General features: G+C 39.4%; 1 protein-coding gene across 1 annotated transcript in view; it reads left to right on the forward strand.

Moving 5' to 3' along the window:
* The first annotated feature begins 397 nt into the window (after nt 1–397).
* The window catches only part of plxna2 (plexin A2), a 380,453-nt gene continuing 360,055 nt past the window's right edge, over nt 398–20,795 (forward strand). The window contains exon 1 of the mRNA XM_056448621.1: nt 398–802. The gene's annotated coding sequence lies outside the window, so the exon portion shown is untranslated. The remainder of the gene's footprint in view (nt 803–20,795) is intronic.

A 20,795-nucleotide genomic window follows, 5' to 3' on the forward strand; every position in this document is an offset into this window, starting at 1 on the left:
TTTATGTAGTGCAAAAGGAGATGCTGTTAATTGCTAACAGCTATTTCATGCAAACAAATAATTACTCCCATTAGTGTAGTTGCAGCTAGAAAGCCACATAATGCCATTATAGGAGACTTTGCAGTGCATGCAGTGCCACATATCGTCTGCACAAAGATGCGCGGCGGGCCACGCATTGCCCAGCTATGAAATGTTTTTTTCACACATTTAATCTGCGAATGCGCATTTCTAATAATAACCACAGTTGTGCATTTTGAAAAATGACCATTGTTCAGTGCATGAAACAGTTAAAGCATGCGACATGCAAATGGAGCCGGCTGTAAGTGAGTGCTAGCACAGGGGGCTGGGTTTAAACGCGCTGCTACTGTAACGCTGCTGGGCTCCGGTGCCTGTGCCAGTCTCGCGTAAAACCTTCACAGACGAGCAATGAGCGCGTAGATGACGGTCTGACGGAGAGCTGCTGATGAAAAGGCGTGATGTCAAGCCGCTGTCAGTTTCACAGGACTGTGGGAATGTGCCGTGCGCTTGGCAATACGCGCTCGTGAATGACCATCCTCCGGCGTTGACGGTGAATTTTTGCTGCATAGATCAGTTACCTGAAGCCGCGGCGGCGTCCGTTCATTCATCGTCTCGCACGCGAGAATTCTTCGAGGAATTGTGAGAAATTTATTGAATTGTGCTCTAGCTTTGAAGACTCATCGTTCGCATTCGGATGTGGATCTATCTGTCAAAACTGAGCTGAACGCAGAGACATTTTTAACTGCACGTTAGAGACCATCCTCAGCTTTCTTCGGGATTATAGGTGAGTGGACAAACGTGCTTCATGAATTCATTTCAGCCAAGAGATGCTTTATGTGAGAGATGTGGCCACGAATACTAATGTGTTCTGTGCGGTGTGTTAGATGGAATGAGGAGAGAAATCAGCATTTCTTCTTGTTATATGGACTCAATTGCTCATAAATCGCAAATAACTTGTGGTTTACGCGCTGTTTTAATTAGGATAATGGGAATTAATTTGGGGGCGTTTGCATTATGTGGGGATGTTCGCTGCTGATGCTGGTACTGTAGTATCAATATTGGTTTTACTTGAAAACAAATAACCTTATCCTCAATGTCAACTTACTCAACTTAACATCCAAGATATTAATGAATAGCTAATGATTATGAGAATTAGTTTGAATGAATTACAATGTTGCACTCCATATGCTCTCAGAATCAAAGATGCTGTTTTAACTTACTCTCTTTTAAATAGCTATTGGCAACCTGCTGCGTTCAAAATCAATTAACCTTGTTTTAGTCATTCAATATACGCTTATTATTTATAGTAATTATCTCATACCTCTACATTCAGCGATCTTATCCGCTGCACACTCGTGTTCCGAGTCTTCCTCGCTGTCCTTTCGAACAGGCATTGACTTCCATTACGAGTAACCCGGTCACATATTCAGCTTTGTGGGACGCTGTCAAAGAAATTGATACACGTTCAGAATATGAAACTGATTGTTGCGGAGAGCTCATAATTCAAAGCTCTTTCTCTCTGTCTCACCTCAAACTCCGCTCCGTTCATCTGGACCACAGCAGATGCACTCACAAATCTTCATTTCTCCTCTCACACAGCTTTGACATCGACTCTAAAGAAAATAAATGCTTCTTTAAGTAGAAAATCGGCAAGCATTTGCATGAGAATCACCGGCATCTGCTATGAAGGACAGGGAAGATATTAATCGGTCTGACTAACACAATAAAACGGTGCTTTCAGTGAGGAAGATGAGGTGAATTCATCTCGAGCGTGACCTCTTCACATCATCGTTTTTATCTCCGTGTTGAAGCGAAACAGCGGTTTGACCTGAGACGGCGTGTCGGCAGGGAGAAAACGGCTCATTCAGGAACTGAAAAGGAGAGCAGTTCTACTGAAAACGACTGAATTAATCGAGTTTCAAGGAAAATAAGATCTATATTCTATCCATAATCTAACGGAAGCACCGCGAGTGTGCTTTTTATGGTTTCAAGGGCGTTTTCAAACATTTCAGTATCCACAAAAGTTAGGGTACAAGTTCACCGGTGCACCAAATTAACGCTCACAAAAACCGCGTTCGCGTGAGGAGGGTAACCATAGCAACAGTAGCTGCTCGAGCACTTTCCATTAAGACCGGACGGTACAAAGACGGTAATAGTCCACACATTATAGATTTGGTTGATTTACATTTCACATGTAATCACAAAAAAGGTGTCTACCCCATCAAGATGTTTATGGTTACTATTAATGACAAAATGATTTAATTAATTTAGCTCTTTAAAAAACTAAATTAGTAGGCTATTTTAGAAGCACTTGGCTAGTTTTATAGGAAAGTGCACACAACATAATTACTAGCATAGATAGTTTAGTAAAGTAAATTAACACTACTTCACACTGCTATTTCGATAAGCTAGGGCAGGGGTGCCCTAACTTTTTCGAATAAAGTGAGAGCTGTGGGCCGCAGGTAAGTATACCAAACTATGTTACATTAAATTTGCAATAGGTAATTTCCAAATTTTTTTCATAATATTTCAAAATAAATAGAAAACATTACATTAAATTGTATTACCCAATGCGGTATAAGTTTTTAAATGATACTTTATTGCAATAAATAGGCTACAAACAATCACTTTTATAACACAGTGGAGCTCAATGCTGATAGTCAAGCAGAATCTGCTTCTGACTTGATTTGCTCACCAAAGTCTCTGCATAGACTGTCGGTGACAGTATGTACATTTAAACAAAATCTGATTAATTTACACCATGTAATTGAAAGATTTAATTTCAGTTAATTTTTAATAATAATACAAACAAACAAAGGGTTACATTAAACTTAAATTGACAATCTTCAAACCATCTCCCTTATTGTCCCTCTCTTCTCGGATGGGATGGCAGGCCAAATCAAAGGTTACCATGGGCCAACTTTGGCCCTCGGGCCCTAGTTTGAGCATCTCTGAGCTAGAGAAACTCAAATGCAATGGAAGCTAACATTATGCAACCTTTTAATTGTCTTTAAGTACCACTAATTTGTCTGATTGCTCTTATTAATAATGAGACCACTTCGAAAAGGACTGTGAATAGGCTTTATTAATGAGTATGACATAATAGAAGTTTCTACATTTTATATTTCATGTAGTCTAAGTGAATTCCTCTTTGCTTAGCTTTTGTTTCATAACCATTTTCAGTCAGAGTGGTTGCATGTTTGGCTGACTGACAGTCCATTTCGTTTGTAATCCTGTAAAGTAAACAGATGATCTCCGATGATCTGAATTTTTTTCAGTATACATTCCACATTTAATCCACTGGCATTCTGCTAGTCTTGTGAGTCTAGCCAGATATGATGATGTCATGCATGCATGTTTTTAATTTTCAGTGCTGCTAATCAGCATGTGTTAAATGCAATGTGAATTAATAATGCAAAATAAATTAATAATCAAGCTTGTGATTCGTTTTCCACAATGATTCCATTGCAATGGTTTGCTGAGGCTGTGTGGATTCTTTTTTTAAGTTTCTGACTTGATTATTTAACCAAAGTACAATTCACACTGCTGTGTAAAGGCCCCCTGCAGTGTCCCATAAGCCAGTGGTTTAAACATTGCTTATCTGAAAGCATTGTCACTTGTGTAGGTTTGACTCCCCTATGCATGGTAGAGTGTGATTACATTCTGTATGTTGTTCTGCTCGCTGCGAGGCTTTGTAGTTTGTTCTCTTTGATGAGGCGCTGAGAGACAGAGGAGGCTGTAGAGCATCTCCAGATCACAGGCTCTTTAATCAATAAGGTTAACTACACAAAGCCGAGAGGACAAGTCTCTACTGGGTGCACACCCATCAACTTTACCTGCTTCCTTCTTTCCTTTACCTGACCAGATTCATGCAATTTGAATCGGAATTAAGAAGTGAATCAAAAGCCATCCTTTTTATCCTTCATAGCGTGAGCTTCCAAAGTTAGATTTCCATGCCAGTTAGGATTGTCAAAAAGCCTCTTGTCTTCTTGCGTATAGGGTCCCATGCTATTGATTTGATTATTTCAGTCAGGTGCATTAAGCGTTTCCTGAAGGGTAATTGGAGGGTATTATGTGCTTAAAGGGGGTTTGTTCCTCTTCTTTAGCTGCTGGCTCTCAGATAGATGTATACGTTTGAGGAGAAGCTAAGGGTCGAAACTCAATGGGGTGGCCACAAGAGACCCATGCTGAGTGCTTATCCTGCTTGCCCCAGTTAAATGCCTTGCTCAAGTGTGTTAGTTTTGGGGCCAATTTGGATTTGTGCTTGTATCTTCTTGGCTCGGGTTTTGAGGTCAGAGAGATTACCTTATCAGTACGCTCAGAGGAGACTCTGCAGCTATGAAAACAGCAATGTAAAGATCCTAAAGTATGGGCTATCTCATCATTCATCTATCCTATTGTCCACCAGACATCTAGTGTTTGCAGTAGAGCTTGTTTTTCTCGGGCTTTGACTGAATGTTGGGATGAATGCTTGATGGATAGTCATGACCAATCCCCCTGGAAACCTCAGTATAGGCCCACATAGTTCAGTAGCACCATCTATTGATGAGAACATTGGAGCAATAGACCACAATGTCCGAACTGACCTAGGGTCCCATAGTGGATTACACAAAGACAGAGGGGCATTTGATGTTGTTGTGAGTGTCTATGCATCAATGCTTTCAGAAATCAACAAGTCAACCTTACGAAGGTGCCAGTCATTCTGACAACACTTTCAGTTTTATGTAACATTTTATCTCATCACTCATCTCTTCTATTGTCCACCAAGCATTTAGCATTTTGTGGAAAGTTAACTTTCACTGAATGTTTGGTTATATTCTTGAAGGATTATCAGAACCAACCCTCTTGCAACCTCTGTTGGCCTACCTACTAATGAGGAAATTCTCAACCAACTGCAATGTCCGAACTTACACATAATTCCAGAGCAGTTTACAAACAGACAGAGGGTACATTTGAGGTTGGTGGGTCATTCATGAGACCATGCTCATTTTAGTTGCATGCTGTGTCACCAGCATGCACTACACCTCAAGAGAACCACCTCTTCTATTCTCTCATGGTGGCATACGGGCTTGCCCCTGTTTAGCTTAAGAGATTTTGACAAGTTGCGATGCATGCAGGCGGAATCCTTGACCTATTTCTTAATGAGTGAACAGTACAAATGCATTCGGGCTGCCTTTGCAGTGCAAGGCTTTCCACCGTCCCCCCACCCCTCGCACACGCAGACAGACTCTTGCATGATCATGCCCTGCAGGATGGGCCCTTGTCAAGAGAGTTCATCTGCTTCCTCTATGCTAGTCTCATGTAATAATGTGTGTATTCAACATTTGTTTGCTTTAACACATTGATCTCGCATTCTCTTTTGCAGCATTGACTGTTTATATAGTGCTCTCCACCGTCCAACTGTCATAACAAAGATCCCTATCACTCTTGACCCTTCTTGTTTATGTGAAGCGTCCCGCTGCAGCTTTGTAGACGCGTGAATGCATTCAAGTGTACCAAAGTGGAGCCAGATGTGGTTGCAATTGCAATTACTCTCTGAGATTTAAGTATGGAGACAGATTCAGATTCACAATGCATAGAAATTGGTATGTACCACCCAGTGTTTCTCAACCACGTTCCTGGAGGACCCTCAACACTGCATGTTTTGGATGTCTCCTTTGTCTGTCATACCCATTACAGGTCTTTCAGCCTTTGCTAATGAGTTGATTATCTGAATCAGGTGTGTTTGGTTAAGGAGACATGGAAAATGTGCAGAGCTGGTGGGCTTCCAGGAACGTGGTTGAGAAAAATTGTACAAGTCTACCTCAAAAGGCATTTTCAGCTGCCTAAATGGCTTCTTTGTCTATCTCGGTACATCCTTTATCAGGTTGTAAACAACCTGGCGTGATAATTTGTCTACTGCATTTTTGGATTAGGCATGGGGTTGATACGGTGACCTGACGTTCGGCTACACTGTAATTAGGCCTGTGTTTTTTGCTGCAGCTAATTACCCTTGAACAGTTGGTGGACAGGCTCTCGCTTGGAAGGTGCCAGTGTCCAGATTGGTCACAGAGAATTGTGGGTGTTGACGCATTTACAGCTCCAGAGAGTGGGCAACAGAAACGGACGAGTCAGTCATGCGCAGGTGCTGGTCATTCTGAAAATGCTGGCAGTTATTCAGCGGTTTTATAAAAAAGTTAAACATATTCTCGATGTGAGGTGTGTTGTCTATGGTGACATCTTAAACAAAAGAGGTTTATTAATCATCTTGCCATTCTGAACTTGCAGGATTCAACAGTCTACTGTCTATTTTTGGTAGAACAATTCATTTAAGTAAATGTTCTTGTATGCTACAACAGTCCTAAAGAGTTAGATTTAGAGAACCTTAAGGCACTTGTTGTGCTTGGTCTGTACACTTTGATCATCTGAAGTGCTGGAATTGCTCTCAGTAGCTTGTTGAAACCATTTTTGCCTCTGACTATATAAAATAGTGCTTCTTTCGTATGAGCAACTCAAAACACACAAGATAAATCAATCGCCTCCAATTTCTTCAATACAAATTTAGATGCTCTGCTACCATTTAATAAGTAATGTATGCTGTTCAGAAAGTGAACTTTGCTAGGCTGAGGCTTTTGGTTGATTGAGCCGTGTCTGTGCTTACTTTTGGCTGTCTTTCATGACAGAGTTATACTTCTTGAGACTTGGAGGAAAGTGTTTGAAGGCAGAATTTATTTTGTGCGAGTGAGAGAGTGGTTGAAAGAGCAAGACACATGTTGCTGTTTGTCCAGTCATAAAAAGCAAGAGTTCTCCAGTTAAACCCAACACTCCCCTTCTCCTTCTCTCCCCCTGCAGCCGCCGCCAGCTTGTGGAAAACAAAAGCTTTTGTTTAGATCTTCAATCCAGCAGATGGGAGAAAGGACAGTAAATGAAAATGGCAATGGAAATGGAGCAAGTGGACCATGATGGGGAGCACACAAACTCCAGTCCTTTGGGAAGAGTAACGGTCCCTGAAAAATGCTGCCACAAAGTTCCTTGCACTCTGCAGCCCTCTGTTACTTTTTCATCCCAATCCATTGACTGAAAGCGTTAGTCAGAGCCTCCAGGCTCTCTTGGGTCCGGGCTGCTTTTATTAAGATGTTAATGGAATTGCCTTCATGACACACTTCTATGGGACAGCCATTCTTCAATGCCTCAATCTGTCTTTGGCGAGGAACACATTAGCGGCTTATGCACAACAGGTTCCTTGCATGCTCGCCACTTTCTCATTGTGGTGCTACTCTAAGACTCTATAATTCTTCAGTTTATATAATCCTTCCCGCCGCATACATGCCATATTTCACAGCATGTAAAGACTGCCTATTCCAACGATAACAGTAATAATCTATGGACTCCAGTGCTTCTGTTTGTTTCTCAGAGTAATGTAGCCTGATTTGTATGGCAACATCACATCAGTATGTTAAACCTCAAAAATGCTAATGCTGATTTTCTACACGGCGTCTAAAAGGAGGCACAGTATGCTTACGTAAGCCTTTTGTGCCTTCCACAAACCGCTAATGATTTCCCCCCTTAACCACAACCCCTCACGTTGTGTTTGCTAAACCCTTACTTGAGATTCCACCGCAGACATGCAAGGCAAAAAGAATGATGTGCTTAAACAAGTTGAGGTTTATAATAGCACGAAATTTGTGTCACAAAATTTTGAAATTCATTCTGTCACTTTTGGAATATTAACTTGATCTGTTTTTGTAATAGTCTCTGACCATACAGTCAATCTTTTTTGACTCAAAAAGTATGTATTTTTCATTTAAAGGGATAGTGCACCCCACAATCTGAAATGGTTTTGAATGGGATGGATGAATGGCATGTAGAATGTATCATTGCAGGGACAAATGCATACGTGTAGGAGATATTCTTTCATGTCCCATGTCGCAATGAGATGGAATAAAAATGGGCATGATACTGTATACAGTGGTCCCTCATTATTCACAGGAATTATGTTCTAAAAATAACCCGCAATAGGCAAAATCTGTGAAGTATTCATTTATTCATTTTCTTTTCGGCTTAGTTCCTTTATTAATCAGGGGTTGCCACAGCAATATGAACTGCCAACTTATCCAGCATATGTTTTAACGCAGCGGATGCCCTTCCAGTCGCAACCCAACTCTGGGAAACATCCATACACTCTTGCACCATTTGATCTTCATTTATTAATTGTGGGTTAGATAATAAAGATTACCCAAGGTTGATGTGCATGCACACTGCCCCCTATTGACTGGAGGCTATCTCTGGTTTTGTGATTTTAATGTTTCACTGACATTGACTCATTCTCTATTTTTGCCTTGTTCAAGAGCGTTTAATTCACTACTCGGCCAATTTTTCTAAAGTGCACTGGTGGGAATAATTCCTTTGTTGTGGGAATATAACTGCTTTTAACCTCTTTTTACCTGGCTGGGATTTCTGGCTGCAGGCTCATGCACGTACACTGACGTGTACCCACCTGCATCCATGCTGTCTGCTTTGTTACTATTCTCAAGTCAGCCATGGCCTTATCAGGAGAGATAGCTCCTCTTTCCTGTCAGGAGGCAGACGCCTTAACACATCCTCTCCGCCTCAGCTGGGAAAAGAGCTCCGATAAGCCTCCCAAATTCATTCCTGAGCCTGATAGCAAACAGGGCTCCTCGGAAAAGAGAGGGAGAGAGACAGAGAGAGAAACAGGCAACAAGACAGAGGGGAACTCAAGAAGATAAACACTTTCCACAGCACAGAGCAAAACAAACTGAAAGTGATGATGAAAGTTGATGAAACTTCCAAAGTTAAAAATATGACACATGCCATCTTTGTGTACCCATGATCATTGCTGGTTTGTGTGAGCACATTCGCAGAAGGCCCGGCTGCTGCCAGGAGTATTGGACACGCTCCTTTGAAAACAAGAAGTATCCATAGTTAGAACGAGAACAGAGGGTCATATCGAAGGAGTGGGAAAAGTATTCTGGACTGAAAAGTTCTCCCTTATGCTCAACATTCTGTTTGAAATCTTTTCTTTGGCCTGGGTAGCAGCCGCATAGAATTCAAAGATTCCTTGAGTTCTTTCTAGTTTCTTCAAAATGTATACTTTGAAACAGTCATGACCTTAATTAAATGTGTTCTTTAACTTCTGAGTGTTAATTCTTTCTCTGCTGATATGTGTATTATTTAGTTTTAATAATACTAGGTTGCTTTTTATGTTTCTTTTTTGCATAGATTGATTTGTTTATATGGTTGTTTATATATTTTGAACTAGAAAATGAAAAAATGTAAACGTAGCGACCAGGGCTTGACATTAACACCCGTCAACCCGCCAAATGCGGGTAGATTTCAGCTGTGGCGGGTTAGACAGCCACTCCCACTAGCCGCTGTGGCTGGTTGAAAATCATTTTTAAATTGCCAGTGCTGGCTCGTCACAAAAAATTTGAATTTTAGTTTGTGACATTTTGTCAATATGCATGCAAATGTGATCTTAGAATCGAGAACCAGCAGGACTGATAATTGTTCGCTCGAGCAAAAGAAAGCAGGTGAATACCAAATGAGAGAATTATCAGGCGCATGGTGAGACACAGGCGATCCTCACTCACTGACGAGGGCTTCAGTGTGTCACGCGTATCGCATCAGCTGAGTGCTTAAAATCTCTCGTGTCCAGTTTCCTTGCATAAAACAACCATGCCTGAAAACGCAACTGGTGTGATCGGTTCTCTTTGAAACAGACTGGAAAAAGCAGTGCTCAATTTTTTGTAAGCATTAGAGGTTGCCGCTTTCACTTTAACCATTATTTGAACAGATTGTTAATGGATCTAACGTTAACCATGTGCGCTCGATCATCTTTTCATTGTCACACATAGAATGTTTTTCACGTTTTCTTTTGCGTACAGTTATTTTTTATTAATATGGTTTAATTATCATCCTTTACAATAACATTGCTTTAATATGAGATACACTCTATGTTTATATATAGTTAACTGGTGATCAGGGACCTTCAGCCAGGACAGACCACTGTGTATCGTTTTAGATGCATGAGAATATATTTTTTTGAAATATCAGATGTTTTTTAAGAACATTTTTGTTGAATAAAAAGTGTACAATGCTATATTTTGCGTGTTTTAACACATTATTTAAAATGTGTGCCAACGAAATAATTAGTTTGGTGTGGCTAGAGAGAAAATTGGTAAATCCTTAGTGTTGAGCCCTAAAACGTCATGTGAAATAAAACTAATTGCAATGCGACACTATGAAACCCCAACACATTTGTTCATACTCATTGAGCAAGGTCACAACACACACACAAATGTGAAATGAATGAGGAGGCATGTGGACATAACACATAATTTAAATCAAGTAATTTTAGGATGCCAAAGTCAAATTTATGCATAAAAATTATTTTTTCCAAACAACAAAATAGTGGCTAGTGAAAATGGCAAGTGGCTAGTAACGTTGGAAAACTACTAGCCACAGTGGCTGGTGATCAAAAAAGTTAATGTCAAGCCCTGGTAGCTCATGACATGTCTGGATGTAGTGAACAGTGACTACTCAGCTGCAATTATAGATGCCTTGTTTACTGTTGGTTACTGTTGGGTACTGATATTACAATCAATAGATCTGAGCTAACAACTTGACGGAAATGCAACTAAAACAAGTTTAGGATTTTTTGCGAACTTTGAAAAGAACCCTTTATTATTTCTTATTTCCTTATTATTTCTTTGATTATTTTTTAGTTTTACGCTGCAGATTCTGTCTGGTCCTAGAAATTATATTGAATAAATCTGTTGTATTTACACCAGTTAGCTTTCTGAGGAATATCTTGCATATAGTATGTTCTATTGTCCTTATGTTGCCTACAAATGTGATAGTCCACATGAAATATTGAGTCATTCAAAACGTCAATGCCATTGGGCGCACTAGCAATTGATTAGACCACAAATTTGACCTTTGGGGCGGGAAGCACGACTGTTTGAGCATGTGCAAATCTGTCCGGAATCATGATAACAATGAACAATCACTGTTTTCCTTTCTCAGCTTGTCAGCTCTCCCATCAAGTGAATCACTTGTTTGCATCGTACATAAAATTCTTATGGAAAGCAGTAGCAGTTTCCGTATCTTTATAGCCTGTGAGATGGCATGTGTGGGATAGCGTGATCCCTGTGGTGTCAAGACTCAACAACAACAACATTTCCCTTCAGCTATCCACATTTAGTTAAAAAGGCAGCACAATTACGAACACAAGCGTTTGTCTCTTATATTACGCCACAGGAAATAAATAATCAAATGTTGACATCATGTATAATTCACAGATCAACAGCAATGTAGGTCAACCACGCTTCTTTTCTTGAGCATTTAAGGGGAGCGACTGTCGAATTAGGGTATCTAAGACAATTATCCCGAGTGTGACAGCACAGAGAGTCTCGACAGAGGACGGCAGATTCCTGTGTTGTCCGCTTAGATGTTGATTAAATATGACTGTGCTGAAGCCAGGATGGGGGTTGGCGAGGGTCGGAGCGAGAGAGAGAGAGAGGGAGGGATAGCGGAAGGGGGTTTGGGCAGGTTCACTGCTGTGAATGAATAGCGGCTCAAGTCTGCATCTGTAGCAGTTTAGGATTATGGGTTAATGCTGTTTAATGCCTGCCACACAAGAAGTGAAAGCGTGGAATCTGTGACACTCTGTCACTGTGATGTAATGGTGTCAGCTGGGTGTTTATTCAGCGCTGTGCTCTTGCACTGATCCAAGATCGGCTTTTATAAACGGTTCATATCAGGACTTCTGTAAGCTCAGCACATCACAGGTTATCTTGCTGTTGGACGTTTCCTGGGGCCTTCCTCAACTTTGATGTCGAACTAAATCACAATGGACTCTGTTTACTTTTTATACACATTTATGGTCCTGTTGAGCAGTTTTTAGTGCCACTGAAACCAAACATCCTGTGAATTTGCAGTGAGGCAAAAAAAAATGGCTGTACATGTCCCAAATTCTATATAAATATAGAGTAACGATGTTTCTGCTCTCAAGACAGGCATATTGATGCCTGTGAATTCTGACTTTTAACTAAAATAATATATTTTTAATATACAAAGCTGATTATACTAAGTGAAGTTTATTAATAAACTAATTTCGAGAAGATCACATGCTTATGATTAACCACGGCTGGTTCTGCATTAGCTAACACATGATTTACCAATCAGATGAACCCTAACACTATAAATAACCAGAGTTTCCTACCTTAGGTATCTTCAGCTTAAAGAATCCCCCCTTCCACCCCTAATCCCCCTCCTTTTTTGGCACGTCGGCTCTGTGGTTAGCACTGTTGCCTCACAGCAAGACCATGACTGGTTCAAGTCCTTACTAGGCCAGTCAACGTATCTTTGCGGAGTTTACATGTCCTCCCCATGCTTGCATGGGTTTCCGCCAAGTTCCCAGGTTTCCTCCCACAGTCCAAAGACATGCAACATAAGTGAATTGACTAAACCAAATTGGCACTATAGATGAGCTTATAGACAGGCTCCTACATATGCCTTTCACGTCAAGCATCCATATCTCCCCATAGCAAACCCTATAATTAGTCTTTATGTCCTTAATAAACCAGGGGAGTACTCAAGACCTACCTAAGCTCAAACTCTCCTCTCACCCTTTAAACGGGAGGGAGCCCTGGGCTCGAGGATCTTCTGAGCTCAGGGCTCTTTCCCGGGACAACACGCTTTATTATCAGTCATCAGCTAAGTGTGAACTCTTGAATTGGTACTCATTTGGAAACTAAGACAATACAACATCATTGTAATACACAAGTTAAGTTAAATACACAAGTAAGTTCATATAAATGAAATGCAACACATACTGAAAACAAAATTAAGAACAATATTTTAAGTTTTTACAGTTTCTATCGGATGTTGTTTATTTAAAATCTGTACTTTAAAAAAGTGCAAAAATGTGGTACTCTCTCACTGTATATAGGAAGGTCATACAGTTAACCAAAAATGTGTACTGTTTAAAAATAAATGAAGTAAAGTTTGTCTCTTTCTCTTTCTCATTTTTGTTCATTCTGTTGAATGCCAAGTTACAGTAGATGTGGTGGGAAATAAAATTGGCCATGCCATGTTGATTTTGGGTTTGCTACAGCATTCCTAGGTGGTTGTAGAATTCAGAATATGAGTTTCTACAGAATTCAGCTGTTGCTATGGTGTTTTGTGTCATTGCTAGTGTGTTATCAAGGTGTATTGTGTAGTTTATAGTAGGGTTTGCAGGAAACTGGAATATAGTTCCAATCGATACTGAAATTTAAAAAATGTCAATTTTCCGCTAACATTTGATCACTGTTGAGCACGTTCTTAAACACTGCTGATTTGCCATTGCGTTCAACAGAAATGACTGTGATCGCCCGTGAAGGTCATCAGTTTACCAAACTCACCGCTGTTTACTGGGTGTAAGTCAAGTCGATCAGCTGGTTTGTCTATAAGCTGACTTACAAGCGATCCGCTGATGAATTGCAGCTTTAAAATGCTCCAGTGTACCTGTATCTGTGTTTACACACAGTAAACAGCTGTGATTTCGGTGAACTGATGACCTTCACAGCCAATCAAAAGCCAATCATGAAAAAAAAAAATTCACTTTTGAATCGAACCGAATTCCAGTATCGTGACAACCCTAGTTTATATGCAGATGTCACTGCTATGTAAAATTCAAAACAGAGGTGCATCATAAATTCAATAAAATTATTTTTAATTCTTCTTTGTAGCAATTATAAATAAATCATCACACAGTACAAACATTAAAGCCAAAAATTATAGTGTAAAATACTATACACTATATATAATGTAATATCACTCATATTACATTATATATAAAGAAAAAATGGTTATATTTGCCGAAATGCATAATATGTGGGAGAGTTTTGCCACCGTATTGATTGTTTGGGTGTTTGCAGTGACACCAATGTGCTTTAGCTGGCATAAAACACAGCGATTGACTAACCATCAAGTATTACAAGCATTATAAATTCAAATCATATTGTTTATGCTGAAGTAAATTCAAATTCAGTTCAAATGCAGAACAGCATTTCACCAGAGCTCACAACCTTGGTGGTCATCACATGAGGAATGCATTTTCCCTTGATCTTTTTTAAATAAAACAGCCTGATGAACTCTGAAAAGCAACGTACAACTTTGCGAAAACATTCTCATTACCACAAGCATTTTGGAAGCTTTTAGGTTGGATTGTTTTGTAAGTTTTTGGCAGTAACCCGAGGCGTCTTAGCAGTTTGCGAATACATTCGAGATGAAGTTTTTAACCCTCAGCTGAGTTAAAGACTGCGCTCATCGCCACGGGCAAGAGTTCAGAGGTGAACCGTGTACAACCACCCACCTCATATGCTCATTGAATTGGCCCTACATCAACTGTTTTGGAAATACTCCAGTTATGTAACGGACTCAGAAAAAAGACAGAGCTGCTGTTGCTGGAGGCGATAAATATTTCATTATCTCTGCCTGTCATTATTATGCATCAGAACGAATCTGTCAATTAAAGGGTTTGTTGAAGAATTTTGTCGAAAGTGAGCGTGTTGCAGGAACAGTATGGTTCGCGGGGGCCTGAATTAAAAATTAATTTGCTTTATATCGTTTGTTTGTTTACTCATTTAGTTTCTGCATGACAATTAACAGCTTGTAGCAGACAGCTTTCCACCCCTCCTAAACGCTGTCCCTCCCTCGTACCTCTGTTCCTCCTTTTGTTTGCTCAGTGGGGTGGAGGAAAAAACTGTTTGTGGCTGCAAGCAAGCATATGTGTGCATATGAGGATGTGTTGTTGAATATGGGGGTATAGTGGTGTTGATGTACTGCATATAAGCCTTCTCTTGTCAAGCCTTATCTGGGTTGATGCATCAACTAATGATCTTTTCAGGTTTTTGACAGATGCCCAGTGTTTGCATTAATGACCAGAAACACATACCGTTGAAGTCAGAATTATTAGCCAGTTATTATTAGTTTTTATTTTTTCAATATTTCCCAAATGATGTTTAACAGAGCAAGGAAATTTTCACAGTATGTCTGATAATATTTTCTCTTCTGGAGAAAGTCCTATTTGTTTTATTTCGGCTAGAATAAAGGCAGTTTTTAATTTTTTAAAAGCCATTTTAAGGTCAAAATTACTAGCCCCTTTAAACAAAATTTTTTTCGATAGTCGACAAAACAAAGAATCTTTATACAATAACTTGCCTGATTACCCTAACCTGCCTAGTTAACCTAGTTAAGCCTTTAAATGTCACTTCAAACTGTATAGAAGTGTCTTGAAAAATATCTAGTCAAATATTATTTACTGTCATTATGGCAAAGATAAAATAAATGAGTTATTAGAAATGAGTTATTAAAACTATTATGTTTAGAAATGTGTTGAAAAAAATCTCTCCGTTTAACATAAGTTGGGGAAAAATAAACAGGGGGGCTAATAATTCAGGGGGGCTAATAATTTTGACTTCAACTGTTTACACACCTGTCCTCATGCTTTTTTATTTTGCTTGTCCTTCTCGAGATGAAAAGCTCTGGGTGTCTTTCCGTTGATGTTAGATCATTAAAATTGAAGCACACTTGTAGTTTGGTTTTCTTGATTGGTTTGGTCCAGATGGTTCAGTTGTAAGGTGAGCTGCATGCAATGTTTTTTAGTGCACACATCTAACCCCACCCCTAACCCTACCCCTCACAGTGACATCACTAGCTACATTGAGGGCATTGTGTCTGACATTGCAAGTCTGAGATATGCAGTCTCAGCTTGCAAATCCAAGTCTGCATCCAGATGCTATTGGTAAAAAAATGCTTGGTTCTGCACAATTGATTTGTGTTGGGACAACATGAAGGAAATAAGTTAACTTATTAGTTATTATAAATATAAGGAGATTAAATGTAAAACAATTAAGTTGAACCCCAAACAAACTCAAGAATTGTGTTGTTTCAGCTCATTTTCAAGTAGTTTGAACAAACAAGTTGTAAAACTACCTGTAATTTGCCAGAATTCTGCTCTGTGTGAACGCAGAAGGAAAATTGCTGGAAAGAGTGCGTTCACATTTAGAACGTTATGAGACGTCTACTCCAGTCAATCAGAACATTCAAATGCATTCACATCCATGCTGTTTATAAAAATAAAATCCTTCAAATACTTTTCCAGACACATTTAGCTGCTAGTTGTTAGTCATATAACGTTTCTATATTCATTATTAATAAATGATCAATAAAAAAACCTCTGTGAGTTTACCTGCAAGCCCTGCATCCAGCTGCGTGGGGCTCGTGAACGTGAAGGAGTGCACCTGTGAGTGCTAGCACACAAACAAATGTACACACGACAGTGTTCCTCCATATGTTTATATCATAGTTGTTCACAATACCTATCCATTCACAGAATTTGTAATGTAATCAAATGTGTAAACATTTAGCTGTGGTTCGAGCTTTGCCTTTGGATGTCTCTGGGACAAAAGCAGCTGCATGAATGCTAAAGCTTTAAATAAAAGTGAAACCATTAACAAAATCCTGACCCCTTCTATATTCACAAATACACGCGAAGACATTTAGAGGCCATTTATGGTTAATGATGTCAGAATTTACCGGTATTTAGGAATGGATGTGTGAATGATCTTTTTCAGAAGAATATTCTGGAACATCCGTATGTGTTAACAATGCTTTTTTGAACTTACTGGTAAAGTCATTGTGGTAATTTTCAGGATATTTACCAATATCACTGTATAAAAGCTATTGTGTGGAACCCAGCATTTTTTATTGTGAATTGTGAACATACTCTTGATGAGATTTTTCCCAAGCACTTTCGGTGTGCACTAGAATTTGGGTACAACCCATTCGAATCAAGTGTAAAAGCACCATAAGTATGTGGCTCTGAATGGGTTTGTCCTGTGAATACGTGCTTCTGTCTAGCCAGCTGGCCTCAGGCTTTCCACACAGAGTCAATACTCTTCAAATCATGCGGTTAGCCTGCTTTGCTCTCTCTCAGAACAAAAGATCTTCACCTAGATAAAATCTTTGAAGAAACACCTTGAGATACGGCATAAATTGTCCCAGTAACTCCGTCAGACGACCCCATCAGTGTACTGCGACCTGCTATCAGCCTCAATCTCCTTGATGCTCGAACGGTGGTTAAAGGAAATCTAGCGGTGGCTACAGATCATGTTTGTGTCCATCATTGCTGTTGCACGCTGTGATAAGCGGATGAATTAAATGAATGTAGAGATCATGGTAAGCTCAGCGATGCCTGATGCAGTCTGACACACTGCGGGTCACAGCCCATCAATCCCCTCACATCTTCAACCTGTCGCTCCACATTTACATCCTGCTCTCGTGCTTTTCTTGTCCTCCTACGTGTGATGAAGACATTCATTTTTATCGGCTTAAAAAGTCTTGAGTTGTTTAGCACTTCAGGTAGTTCCTCAGCGCAGAGTGGGAGATCTGTCTCTGAGTCAGGGCTTCATTGCGAGGTCTTTGTGTCTCATTTTGATGTATTTTGGGATGAGAATTGAAGTGAAAGCAACAATATGGGTTGAATAAATGTTTCTTTTTGGCCTTGCAGAATGACATATTTAAAAAAAAAAAAAAAAAAAATATATATATATATATATATATATATATATATATATATATATATATATATATATATATATATATATTTTGGGTTGATATGGTGGCATAGTGCTTAGCATTGTCGACTCATAACAAGAAAGTCGCTGGTTCGAGTCCTGGCTGGGCCAGTTGGCATTTCTGTGTGGAGTTTGCATGTTCTCCCCGTGTTGGCGTGGGTTTTCTCTAGGTACTCCGGTTTCCCCCACAGTCTAAAGACATGTGGTATAGGTGAATTGACTAAACTAAATTGGTCATAGTGTATGTGTGTGAATGAATGGATGTATCCCAGTACTGGGTTGCGGCCGGAAAGGCATCCGTTGTGTAAAACATTCTTGAAAAGATGACCTTCATTCTGCTTTGGCGACCCCTGATAAATAAAGGGACTAAGCCGAAGGAAAATGAATGAATAAAATATATATGGTCCACATGGTACAGTATATGCTGTAGAGAGATATGTGGAATTACTGACATTTTCTTTGCATTATTGATGTTTGGTAGAATATTCTTTATAAACAATATCAAGATGACACAATTTTATCACAAATAATTGGATATTAAAACTGATAACTAGATGGTTGCATGTCTGGCTCTTTCCTGAAGCTGTCATGGTTCATAACCATTGTGTCATTTAGCAGGTCAACTAACCCAAACTTGCTTCAGGGAGATGTCAATGTAATTCATTTTTGATGCCATTTATATTGACATGATGTGAAACCAATTGCATTGGCTCATGCCCGATTCACAAAAGTCTCACAGTTAAGAAATTTATTAGAATAAGTTCTATAAATCTTGTAAGACTTATGTTGTAGTTTATATGATATGATGACTGATTATTGTTGGCATTGTCAATCATTGGTGCCATTTGATACTGTAGCAACCTGTTGTCTTTTACAGAGATCATTTTTAGAACTTTTTGCACACATAAACAAGTAAAGATTATTTATGAACTAATTTCGAGAGGATCACATGCTTATGATTGACCATGTCTGGTCTCACATTAGCTAACGCATGATTCACCAATCGGAAGATTTCTAACTCCATATAAATAGCCAGAATTTCTTACCTCAGTTATCTTCGTCTTGAAGCATCCTCCCTTCCACCCCTACTCCTCCTACCTTTTACTTGATAGCGTGGCTTAACAGCCCAGTGGTTAGCACTGTTGCCTTACAGCAAGAATGTCACTGGTTCAAGTCCTTATTAGGCCAGTCACATTTCTATGCAGAGTTTACATGTTCTCCCCGTGCTCACGTGGGTTTCCCTTCAGGTTCTCTGGTTTCCTCCCACAGTTTAAAGACATGTGACATAGGTAAAATCGACCAAACCAAATTGGAACCATAGATGAGCTCTTAAACAGCAGTATGTCTCTCTGTAGCAATTCCTAATTTGCCATTAGCAATAAATAAGCAGGGAAGTTCTCGAGACCTACCTGAGTTCAAACTCCCCTCTTGCCCTGCAAACGGGAGGGAGCCCCAGGCTCGAGGATGTTATGAGCTCAGGGCTTTCTACTGGGACAGCATGCCAAACATGCTTTATATCAGTCATCAGCTAAGTGTGAACCCTTGAAAGGTTAATTAAAAAAAATAGCAACATGCATTGTTGCAAACGAATAGTTCACCAAAAAATGAAAAATTACTCATCTTTTACTCATGCTCAAGTTTTATGAGTTTGAACAAAACTTATTTTTAACTTATTCTTGAACAATGTTAGAAACGTATTTCCATTGACTTCTAAAGTACACTGTAAAAGAAATCCGTAATTTTGCGGTTTATTTCTGGCAGCTGGGGTGCCGGAGAAAAAAACGTCAAATAACGGCTGTTAAATTACAGAAATGTACCATAAAAATATCGGAAATTAAATTACAGAGATTTCTTTAAATAAAAATTTCTGGCAATTTTTTGTAATTCAACCTCTATTGTTTTACAGTAAATTTCTGTAATTTAACAGCCATTATTTTACGTTTTTTTTCTGGCACCCCAGCTGCCGTGATATTTCAGTTTTTTTTTAGAGTGTTGGAAAACAGGCTTCCAGGATTCCTTTGTGTTCTCAATCTCAAACAGGTTTGTAACTAGTGAAGGGTGAATACAAAATGGAAGAACTATCCCTTTAAAAAAAAGGATCTGTTTTATTCCTAAGAATGTTTCGTCAATCCAACCCTTGGTCACATGATGTTAAACAACAGTAGTTTGCTGGGTTTTAGTTACTGTCTGTGTTTTTATAAGTCAGTGACTGACAGCATCCGCAGGCAGTATGGAATATGACTCGAAATGGGAAACAAGAAAGAAGGAATGTGAATAAGATCTCTCTGATTGTTCCTGGCGAAAGTGAGTCAGACAGGAAGAGGAAGGGAGCGAAAAGGAAGTTGGCATTATATTAGGCGCGCTCAGGGGAAGTTTGACGGACGGGGCACGGCATTGGCGTGACCTGTTCTCACAGGACGGAAGAAGTGGCTTACTGTTTCACATGCCGGTCACTGAGGATGGCTGGAACACTGCCATGCTAAGGTCAAAGCAAGAAAAGTCACCCTTTCTGAAGAGACGCCTAGTCAGAAACTCAAGTAAGCTCTTGCTATAACAGGCATTTCCGATAATCCACCCAAAGTATTTCTATCAACACCTGGTATAAAAAAGGATCAGCAGTTTTACTTCCCGCACTTCTTGATTAATGTAGTTCAATGCATTACTCATGCACTAACATTGACCTGTTTTGTTTTGCTTGATGTATGTTCAGACATCGTGTACCTTTTAACCTCCACCCTCCACTGCACTCTAAAAACCAGATTACGTGGGTTAAGGTTTTGGTTCATTTCTGTGTTTGCTCACAATGAGTCACGAGTTACCCACAGATTTGCTCATCAGTGAGCCTTTTGTCTCCATGAAGCAACTTGTTAGATCTCCTGGTTGGGACTTTTAGCTGTCTGGTGAATCATATAGCCTGCGACTGTAGAGGTCTGGAGGAAGAAACCCTTTGAGTATCCACATTAAGAAATCAATTTAAAATTGAGTAGAGCATGTGCTTTAGGTTTGTTCATTTTGTGGCAACAAACATGATGCAAGCTGTGTTAAAATGAATTTAAATAAATAAAAAAACACACACAAACAATTTTAAGAAGTAAAAAAAAATCTAAGCAAACTTTATTATTTTTTTGAAGCCTAAATATTTGAAAATTGAAA

Source organism: Danio aesculapii, chromosome 23, assembly GCF_903798145.1.
Source record: "Danio aesculapii chromosome 23, fDanAes4.1, whole genome shotgun sequence".
NCBI classification, from domain to species: domain Eukaryota; kingdom Metazoa; phylum Chordata; class Actinopteri; order Cypriniformes; family Danionidae; genus Danio; species Danio aesculapii.